A 12,015-nucleotide genomic window follows, 5' to 3' on the forward strand; every position below is an offset into this window, starting at 1 on the left:
GCTTTACTGTTCTCACCACACGACACCTGGCTTTACTGTTCTCAACACACAACACTTGACTTTACTGTTCTGAACACACAACACCTGGCTTTACTGTTCTCAACATACAACACCTGGTTTTACTGTTCTCAACACACAACACCTGGCTTTACTGTTCTCAACACACAACACCTGGCTTTACTGTTCTCAACATACAACACCTGGCTTTACTGTTCTCAACACACAACACCTGGCTTGTCTATTCCCACCACACAACACCTGGCTTTTCTGTTCTTAACACACAACACCTGATATTACTGTTCTCAACACACACTACCTGACTTGTCTGTTCTCAACACACTGACCTGGCTTTACTGTTCTCAACACACAACACCTGGCTTTACTCCTCTCAACACACAACACCTGGCTTTACTGTTCTCAACACACAACACCTGGCTTTACTGTTCTCACCTCACCGCACCTGGCTTTACTGTTCTCACCACACAACACCTGGCTTTACTATTCTCACCACACAACACCTAGCTTTACTGTTCTCACCACACAACACCTGGCTTTACTATTCTCGCCACACAACACCTGGCTTGCCTGTTCTCACCACACAACACCTGGCTTGTCTGTTCTCACCACACAACACCTGGCTTGTCTGTTCTCACCACACAACACCTGGCTTCTCTGTTCTCACCACACAGCACCTAGCTTGTCTGTTCTTATCACACAACACCTGGCTTTACTGTTCTCAACATACAACACCTGGCTTTACTGTTCTCAACACACAACACGTAAATTTACTGTTCTCACCACACAACTTCTGGCTTTACTGTTCACAACATACAATTCCTGGCTTTACTGTTCTCACCACACAACACCTGGCTTTACTGTTCTCACCACACAACACCTGGCTTTACTGTTCTCACCACACAACACCTGGCTTTACTGTTCTCGCCACACAACACCTGGCTTGTCTGTTCTCACCACACAACACATGGCCTGTCTGTTCTCACCACACAACACCTGGTTTGTCTGTTCTCACCACACAGCACCTGGCTTGTCTGTTCTCACCACACAACACCTGGCTTTACTGTTCTCAACATACAACACCTGGCTTTACTGTTCTAAACACACAACACCTAACTTTACTGTTCTCACCACACAACACCTGGCTTTACTGTTCACAACACACAACACCTGGCTTTACTGTTCTCATCACAGAACACCTGGCTTTACTATTATCACCACACAACACCTGGCTTTACTGTTCTCACCACACAACACCTGGCTTTACTATTCTCACCACACAACACCTGGCTTTCCTGTTCTCATCACACAACGCCTAGCTTGTCTGTTCTCACCACACAACACCTGGCTTGTCTGTTCTCACCACACAACACCTGGCTTCTCTGTTCTCACCACACAGCACCTGGCTTGTCTGTTCTCACCACACAACACCTGGCTTTACTGTTCTCAACATACAATACCTGGCTTTACTGTTCTCAACACACAACACGTAAATTTACTGTTCTGACCACACAACACCTGGCTTTACTGTTCACAACACACAACACCTGGCTTTACTGTTCTCACCACACAACACCTGGCTTTACTGTTCTCACCACACAACACCTGGCTTTACTGTTCTCACCACACAACACCTGGCTTTACTGTTCTCACCACACAACACCTGGCTTGTTTGTTCTCACCACACAACACCTGGCTTGTCTGTTCTCACCACACAACACCTGGTTTGTCTGTTCTCACCACACAGCACCTGGTTTGTCTGTTCTCACCACACAACACCTGGCTTTACTGTTCTCAACATACAACACCTGGCTTTGCTGTTCTAAACACACAACACCTAACTTTACTGTTCTCACCACACAACACCTGGCTTTGCTGTTCTCAACACACAACACCTAGCTTTACTGTTCTCAACACACAAGACCTGGATTTACTGTTCTCAACACAAAACACCTGGCTTTACTGTTCTTAACACACAACACCTGGCTTTACTGTTCTCACCACACAACACCTGGCTTTACTGTTCTCACCACACAACACCTGGCTTGTATGTTCTCACCACACAACACCTGGCTTGTCTGTTCTCAAAACACAACACCTGGCTTACTGTTCTCAATACACAACACCTGGCTTTACTGTTCTCACCACACAACACCTGGCTTTACTGTTCTTAACACACAACACCTGGCTTTACTGTTCTCAGTACACAACACCTGGCTTGTCTGTTCCCACCACACAACACCTGCCTTTTCTGTTCTCAACACACAACACCTGCTTTTACTGTTCTCAACACACAACACCTGGCTTTACTGTTTTCAACACACTGACCTGGCTTTATTGTTCTCAACACACAACACCTGGTTTTACTGTTCTCAACACACAACACCTAGCTTTACTGTTCTCAACACACAAGACCTGGATTTACTGTTCTCAACACACAACACCTGGCTTTACTGTTCTTAACACACAACACCTGGCTTTACTGTTCTCACCACACAACACCTGTCTTTACTGTTCTCACCACACAACACCTGGCTTGTATGTTCTCACCACACAACACCTGGCTTGTCTGTTCTCAAAACACAACACCTGGCTTTACTGTTCTCAATACACAACACCTTACTTTACTGTTCTCACCACACAACACCTGGCTTTACTGTTCTCACCACACAACACCTGGCTTGTATGTTCTCACCACACAACACCTGGCTTGTCTGTTCTCAAAACACAACACCTGGCTTTACTGTTCTCAATACACAACACCTGGCTTTACTGTTCTCACCACACGACACCTGGCTTTACTGTTCTCAACACACAACACTTGACTTTACTGTTCTGAACACACAACACCTGGCTTTACTGTTCTCAACATACAACACCTGGTTTTACTGTTCTCAACACACAACACCTGGCTTTACTGTTCTCAACACACAACACCTGGCTTTACTGTTCTCAACATACAACACCTGGCTTTACTGTTCTCAACACACAACACCTGGCTTGTCTATTCCCACCACACAACACCTGGCTTTTCTGTTCTTAACACACAACACCTGATATTACTGTTCTCAACACACACTACCTGACTTGTCTGTTCTCAACACACTGACCTGGCTTTACTGTTCTCAACACACAACACCTGGCTTTACTCCTCTCAACACACAACACCTGGCTTTACTGTTCTCAACACACAACACCTGGCTTTACTGTTCTCACCTCACCGCACCTGGCTTTACTGTTCTCACCACACAACACCTGGCTTTACTATTCTCACCACACAACACCTAGCTTTACTGTTCTCACCACACAACACCTGGCTTTACTATTCTCGCCACACAACACCTGGCTTGCCTGTTCTCACCACACAACACCTGGCTTGTCTGTTCTCACCACACAACACCTGGCTTGTCTGTTCTCACCACACAACACCTGGCTTCTCTGTTCTCACCACACAGCACCTAGCTTGTCTGTTCTTATCACACAACACCTGGCTTTACTGTTCTCAACATACAACACCTGGCTTTACTGTTCTCAACACACAACACGTAAATTTACTGTTCTCACCACACAACTTCTGGCTTTACTGTTCACAACATACAATTCCTGGCTTTACTGTTCTCACCACACAACACCTGGCTTTACTGTTCTCACCACACAACACCTGGCTTTACTGTTCTCACCACACAACACCTGGCTTTACTGTTCTCGCCACACAACACCTGGCTTGTCTGTTCTCACCACACAACACATGGCCTGTCTGTTCTCACCACACAACACCTGGTTTGTCTGTTCTCACCACACAGCACCTGGCTTGTCTGTTCTCACCACACAACACCTGGCTTTACTGTTCTCAACATACAACACCTGGCTTTACTGTTCTAAACACACAACACCTAACTTTACTGTTCTCACCACACAACACCTGGCTTTACTGTTCACAACACACAACACCTGGCTTTACTGTTCTCATCACAGAACACCTGGCTTTACTATTATCACCACACAACACCTGGCTTTACTGTTCTCACCACACAACACCTGGCTTTACTATTCTCACCACACAACACCTGGCTTTCCTGTTCTCATCACACAACGCCTAGCTTGTCTGTTCTCACCACACAACACCTGGCTTGTCTGTTCTCACCACACAACACCTGGCTTCTCTGTTCTCACCACACAGCACCTGGCTTGTCTGTTCTCACCACACAACACCTGGCTTTACTGTTCTCAACATACAATACCTGGCTTTACTGTTCTCAACACACAACACGTAAATTTACTGTTCTGACCACACAACACCTGGCTTTACTGTTCACAACACACAACACCTGGCTTTACTGTTCTCACCACACAACACCTGGCTTTACTGTTCTCACCACACAACACCTGGCTTTACTGTTCTCACCACACAACACCTGGCTTTACTGTTCTCACCACACAACACCTGGCTTGTTTGTTCTCACCACACAACACCTGGCTTGTCTGTTCTCACCACACAACACCTGGTTTGTCTGTTCTCACCACACAGCACCTGGTTTGTCTGTTCTCACAACACAACACCTGGCTTTACTGTTCTCAACATACAACACCTGGCTTTGCTGTTCTAAACACACAACACCTAACTTTACTGTTCTCACCACACAACACCTGGCTTTGCTGTTCTCAACACACAACACCTAGCTTTACTGTTCTCAACACACAAGACCTGGATTTACTGTTCTCAACACAAAACACCTGGCTTTACTGTTCTTAACACACAACACCTGGCTTTACTGTTCTCACCACACAACACCTGGCTTTACTGTTCTCACCACACAACACCTGGCTTGTATGTTCTCACCACACAACACCTGGCTTGTCTGTTCTCAAAACACAACACCTGGCTTACTGTTCTCAATACACAACACCTGGCTTTACTGTTCTCACCACACAACACCTGGCTTTACTGTTCTTAACACACAACACCTGGCTTTACTGTTCTCACTACACAACACCTGGCTTGTCTGTTCCCACCACACAACACCTGCCTTTTCTGTTCTCAACACACAACACCTGCTTTTACTGTTCTCAACACACAACACCTGGCTTTACTGTTTTCAACACACTGACCTGGCTTTATTGTTCTCAACACACAACACCTGGCTTTACTGTTCACAACACACAACACCTGGCTTTACTCTTCTCACCACACAACACCTGGCTTTACTGTTCTCACCACACAACACCTGGCTTTACTGTTCTCAAAACACAACACCTAGCTTTACTGTTCTCACCACACAACACCTGGCTTTACTGTTCTCAACACACAACACCTGGCTTTACTGTTCTTAACACACAACACCTGGCTTTACTGTTCTCAACACACAACACCTAGCTTTACTGTTCTCACCACACAACACCTGGCTTTACTGTTCTCACCACACAACACCTGGCTTTACTGTTCTCAACACACAACACCTGGCTTTACTGTTCTCAACACACAACACCTGGCTTTACTGTTCTCAACACCACACCTGACTTTACTGTTCTCAACACACAACACCTGGCTTTAATGTTCTCACCACACAACACCTGGCTTTACTGTTCTCACCACACAACACCTAACTTTACTGTTCTCACCACACAACACCTCGCTTTACTCTTCTCAACACACAACACCTGGCTTTACTGTTCTCAACACACAACACCTAGTTTTACTGTTCTCAACACACAACACCTGGCTTTACTGTTCTCAACACACAACACCTGGCTTTACTGTTTTCAACACACAACACCTCGCTTTACTGTTCTCAACACACACAACACCTGGCTTTACTGTTCTCAACACACAACACCTGGCTTTACTGTTCTCAACATACAACACCTGGTTTTACTGTTCTCAACACAAAACACCTGGCTTTACTATTCTCAACACACAACACCTGGCTTTACTGTTCTCAACATACAACACCTGGTTTTACTGTTCTCAACACACAACACCTGGCTTTACTGTTCTCAACACACAACACCTAGCTTGTCTGTTCCCACCACACAACACCTGGCTTTTCTGTTCTTAACACACAACACCTGGTTTTACTGTTCTCAACACACAACACCTGACTTGTCTGTTCTCAACACACTGACCTGGCTTTACTGTTCTCAACACAAAACACCTGGCTTTACTCCTCTCTACACACAACACCAGGCTTTACTGTTCTCAACACACAAAACCTGGCTTTACTGTTCTCACCTCACAACCCCTGGTTTTAGTGTTCTCAACACACAACACCTGGCTTTACTGTTCACAACACACAACACCTGGCTTTACTGTTCTCACCACACAACACCTAGCTTTACTGTTCTTAACACACAACACCTGGCTTTACTGTTCTCACCACACAACACCTGGCTCTACTGTTCTCAACACACAACACCTGGCTTTACTGTTCTCAACACACAACACCTAGCTTTACTGTTCTCAACACACACAACACCTGGCTTTACTGTTCTCAACACACACAACAAATGGCTTTACTGTTCTCAACATACAACACCTGGTTTTACGGTTCTCAACACACAACACCTGGATTTACTGTTCTCAACACAAAACACCTGGCTTTATTGTTATCAACATACAACACCTGGCTTTACTGTTCTCAACACACAACACTTGGCCTGTCTGTTCCCACCACACAACACCTGGCTTTTCTGTTCTCAACACACAACACCTGGTATTACTGTTCTCAACACACAACACCTGACTTGTCTGTTCTCAACACACTGACCTGGCTTTACTGTTCTCAACACACAGCACATGGCTTTACTCCTCTCTACACACAACACCTGGCATTACTGTTCTCAACACACAACACCTGGCTTTACTGTTCTCACCACACAACACCTAGTTTTACTTTTCTCAACACACAACACCTGGCTTTACTGTTCACAACACACAACACCTGGCTTTACTGTTCTCACCACACAACACCTGGCTTGTCTGTTCTCACCACACAACACATGGCTTGTCTGTTCTCACCACACAACACCTGGTTTGTCTGTTCTCACCACACAGCACCTGGCTTGTCTGTTCTCACCACACAACACCTGGCTTTACTGTTCTCAACATACAACACCTGGCTTTACTGTTCTAAACACACAACTCCTAACTTTACTGTTCTCACCACACAACACCTGGCTTTACTGTTCACAACACACAACACCTGGCTTTACTGTTCTCATCACACAACACCTGGCTTTACTATTATCACCACACAACACCTGGCTTTACTGTTCTCACCACACAACACCTGGCTTTACTGTTTTCACCACACAACACCTAGCTTTACTGTTCACAACACACAACACCTGGCTTTACTGTTCTCATCACACAACACCTGGCTTGTCTGTTCTCACCACACAACACCTGGCTTGTCTGTTCTCACCACACAACACCTGGCTTCTCTGTTCTCACCACACAGCACCTGGCTTGTCTGTTCTCACCACACAACACCTGGCTTTACTGTTCTCAACATACAACACCTGGCTTTACTGTTCTCAACACACAACACGTAAATTTACTGTTCTCACCACACAACACCTGACTTTAATGTTCACAACACACAAGACCTGGCTTTACTGCTCTCACCACACAACACCTGGCTTTACTGTTCTCACCACACAACACCTGGCTTTACTGTTCTCACCACACAACACCTGGCTTTACTGTTCTCACCACACAACACCTGGCTTGTTTGTTCTCACCACACAACACCTGGCTTGTCTGTTCTCACCACACAACACCTGGCTTTACTGTTCTCAACACACAACACCTTGCTTTACTGTTCTCAACACACAACACCTGGCTTTTCTGTTCTCAACACAAAAAACCTGGCTTTACTGTTCTCAACACACATTACTTGACTTTACTGTTCTGAACACACAACACCTGGCTTTACTGTTCTCAAATTACAACACCTGGTTTTACTGTTCTCAACACACAACACCTGGCTTTACTGTTCTCAACACACAACACCTGGCTTGTCTGTTCTCACCACACAACACCTGGCTTTACTGTTCTCAACACACAACACCTGGCTTTACTGTTCTCAACACACAACACCTGGCTTTTCTGTTCTCAACACACAACACCTGGCTTTACTGTTCTCAACACACAACACTTGACTTTACTGTTCTGAACAAACAACACCTGGCTTTACTGTTCTCAACATACAACACCTGGTTTTACTGTTCTCAACACACAACACCTGGCTTTACTGTTCTCAACACACAACACCTGGCTTTACTGTTCTCAACATACAACACCTGGCTTTACTGTTCTCAACACACAACACCTGGCTTGTCTATTCTCACCACACAACACCTGGCTTTTCTGTTCTCCACACACAACACCTGATATTACTGTTCTCAACACACACTACCTGGCTTTACTGTTCTCACCTCACAACACCTGGCTTTACTGTTCTCACCTCACAACACCTGGCTTTACTATTCTCACCACACAACACCTAGCTTTACTGTTCTCACCACACAACACCTGGCTTTACTATTCTCGCCACACAACACCTGGCTTGCCTGTTCTCACCACACAACACCTGGCTTGTCTGTTCTCACCACACAACACCTGGCTTGTCTGTTCTCACCACACAACACCTGGCTTGTCTGTTCTTATCACACAACACCTGGCTTTACGGTTCTCAACATACAACACCTGGCTTTACTGTTCTCAACACACAACACGTAAATTTACTGTTCTCACCACACAACTTCTGGCTTTACTGTTCACAACATACAATTCCTGGCTTTACTGTTCTCACCACACAACACCTGGCTTTACTGTTCTCGCCACACAACACCTGGCTTGTCTGTTCTAACCACACAACACATGGCTTGTCTGTTCTCACCACACAACACCTGGTTTGTCTGTTCTCACCTCACAACACCTGGCTTTACTATTCTCACCACACAACACCTGGCTATACTGTTCTCAACACACAACACCTGACTTTACTGTTCTCAACACACAACACCTGGTTTTACTGTTCTCACCACACAACACTTGGCTTTACTGTCCTCAACACACAACACATGGCTTTACTGTTCTCACCACACAACCCCTGGCTTTACTGTTCTCAACACACAACACCTGGCTTTACTCTTCTTAACACAACACCCTGCTTTACTGTTCTCACCACACAATACCTGGCTTTACTGTTCTCAACACACAACACCTGGATTTACTGTTCTCAACACACAACACCTGGCTTTACTGTTCTCACCACACAACACCTGGCTTTACTATTCTCACCACACAACACCTGGCTTTACTGTTCTCACCACACAACACCTGGCTTTACTATTCTCACCACAGAACACCTGGCTTCCCTGTTCTCACCACACAACACCTGGCTTGACTGTTCTCACCACACAACACCTGGCTTGTCTGTTCTCACCACACAACACCTGGCTTCTCTGTTCTCACCACACAGCACCTAGCTTGTCTGTTCTCACCACACAACACCTGGCTTCTCTGTTCTCACCACACAGCACCTAGCTTGTCTGTTCTCACCACACAATACCTGGCTTTACTGTTCTCAACATACAACACCTGGCTTTACTGTTCTCAACACACACACCACGTAAATTTACGGTTCTCACCACACAACTCCTGGCTTTACTCTTCACAACACACAATTCCTGGCTTTTCTGTTCTCACCACACAACACCTGGCTTCACTGTTCTCACCACACAACACCTGGCTTTACTGTTCTCACCACACAACACTTGGATTTACTGTTCTCACCACACAACACCTAGCTTGTCTGTTCTCACCACACAACACATGGCTTGTCTGTTCTCACCACACAACACCTGGTTTGTCTGTTCTCACCACACAGCACCTGGCTTGTCTGTTCTCACCACACAACACCTGGCTTTACTGTTCTCAACATACAACACCTGGCTTTACTGTTCTAAACACACAACTCCTAACTTTACTGTTCTCACCACACAACACCTGGCTTTACTGTTCACAACACACAACACATGGCTTTATTGTTCTCATCACACAACACCTGGCTTTACTATTATCACCACACACCACCTGGCTTTACTGTTCTCACCACACAACACCTGGCTTTACTATTCTCTCCACACAACACCTGCCTTTACTGTTCACAACACACAACACCTGGCTTTACTGTTCTCATCACACAACACCTGGCTTTACTATTATCACCACGCAACACCTGGCTTTACTGTTTTCACCACACAACACCTAGCTTTACTATTCTCACCACACAACACCTAGCTTGCCTGTTCTCACCACACAACACCTGGCTTGTCTGTTCTCACCACACAACACCTGGCTTGTCTGTTCTCACCACACAACACCTGGCTTCTCTGTTCTCACCACACAGCACCTGGCTTGTCTGTTCTCACCACACAACACCTGGATTTACTGTTCTCAACATACAACACCTGGCTTTACTGTTCTCAACACACAACACGTAAATTTACTGTTCTCACCACACAACACCTGACTTTACTGTTCACAACACACAAGACCTGGCTTTACTGCTCTCACCACACAACACCTGGCTTTACTGTTCTCACCACACAACACCTGGCTTTACTGTTCTCACCACACAACACCTGGCTTTACTGTTCTCACCACACAACACCTGGCTTGTTTGTTCTCACCACACAACACCTGGCTTGTCTGTTCTCACCACACAACACCTGGCTTTACTGTTCTCAACACACAACACCTTGCTTTACTGTTCTCAACACACAACACCTGGCTTTTCTGTTCTCAACACACAACACCTGGCTTTACTGTTCTCAACACACATTACTTGACTTTACTGTTCTGAACACACAACACCTGGCTTTACTGTTCTCAAATTACAACACCTGGTTTTACTGTTCTCAACACACAACACCTGGCTTTACTGTTCTCAACACACAACACCTGGCTTGTCTGGTCTCACCACACAACACCTAGCTTTACTGTTCTCAACACACAACACCTGGCTTTACTGTTCTCAACACACAACACCTGGCTTTACTGTTCTCAACATACAACACCTGGTTTTACTGTTCTCAACACACAACACCTGGCTTTACTGTTCTCAACACACAACACCTGGCTTTACTGTTCTCAACATACAACACCTGGCTTTACTGTTCTCAACACACAACACCTGGCTTGTCTATTCCCACCACACAACACCTGGCTTTTCTGTTCTCAACACACAACACCTGATATTTCTGTTCTCAACACACACTACCTGACTTGTCTGTTCTCAACACACTGACCTGGCTTTACTGTTCTCAACACACAACACCTGGCTTTACTCCTCTCAACACACAACACCTGGCTTTACTGTTCTCAACACACAACACCTGGCTTTACTGTTCTCACCTCACAACACCTGGCTTTACTGTTCTCACCACACAACACCTGGCTTTACTATTCTCACCACACAACACCTAGCTTTACTGTTCTCACCACACAACACCTGGCTTTATTATTCTCGCCACACAACACCTGGCTTGCCTGTTCTCACCACACAACACCTGGCTTGTCTGTTCTCACCACACAACACCTGGCTTGTCTGTTCTCACCACACAACACCTGGCTTCTCTGTTCTCACCACACAGCACCTAGCTTGTCTGTTCTTATCACACAACACCTGGCTTTACTGTTCTCAACATACAACACTTGGCTTTACTGTTCTCAACACACAACACGTAATTTTACTGTTCTCACCACACAACTTCTGGCTTTACTGTTCACAACATACAATTCCTGGCTTTACTGTTCTCACCACACAACACCTGGCTTTACTGTTCTTACCACACAACACCTGGCTTTACTGTTCTCACCACACAACACCTGGCTTTACTGTTCTCGCCACACAACACCTGGCTTGTCTGTTCTCACCACACAACACATGGCTTGTCTGTTCTCACCACACAACACCTGGTTTGTCTGTTCTC

This window comes from Procambarus clarkii, chromosome 3 (genome assembly GCF_040958095.1).
Source record: "Procambarus clarkii isolate CNS0578487 chromosome 3, FALCON_Pclarkii_2.0, whole genome shotgun sequence".
Classification (NCBI taxonomy): Eukaryota; Metazoa; Arthropoda; class Malacostraca; order Decapoda; family Cambaridae; genus Procambarus; species Procambarus clarkii.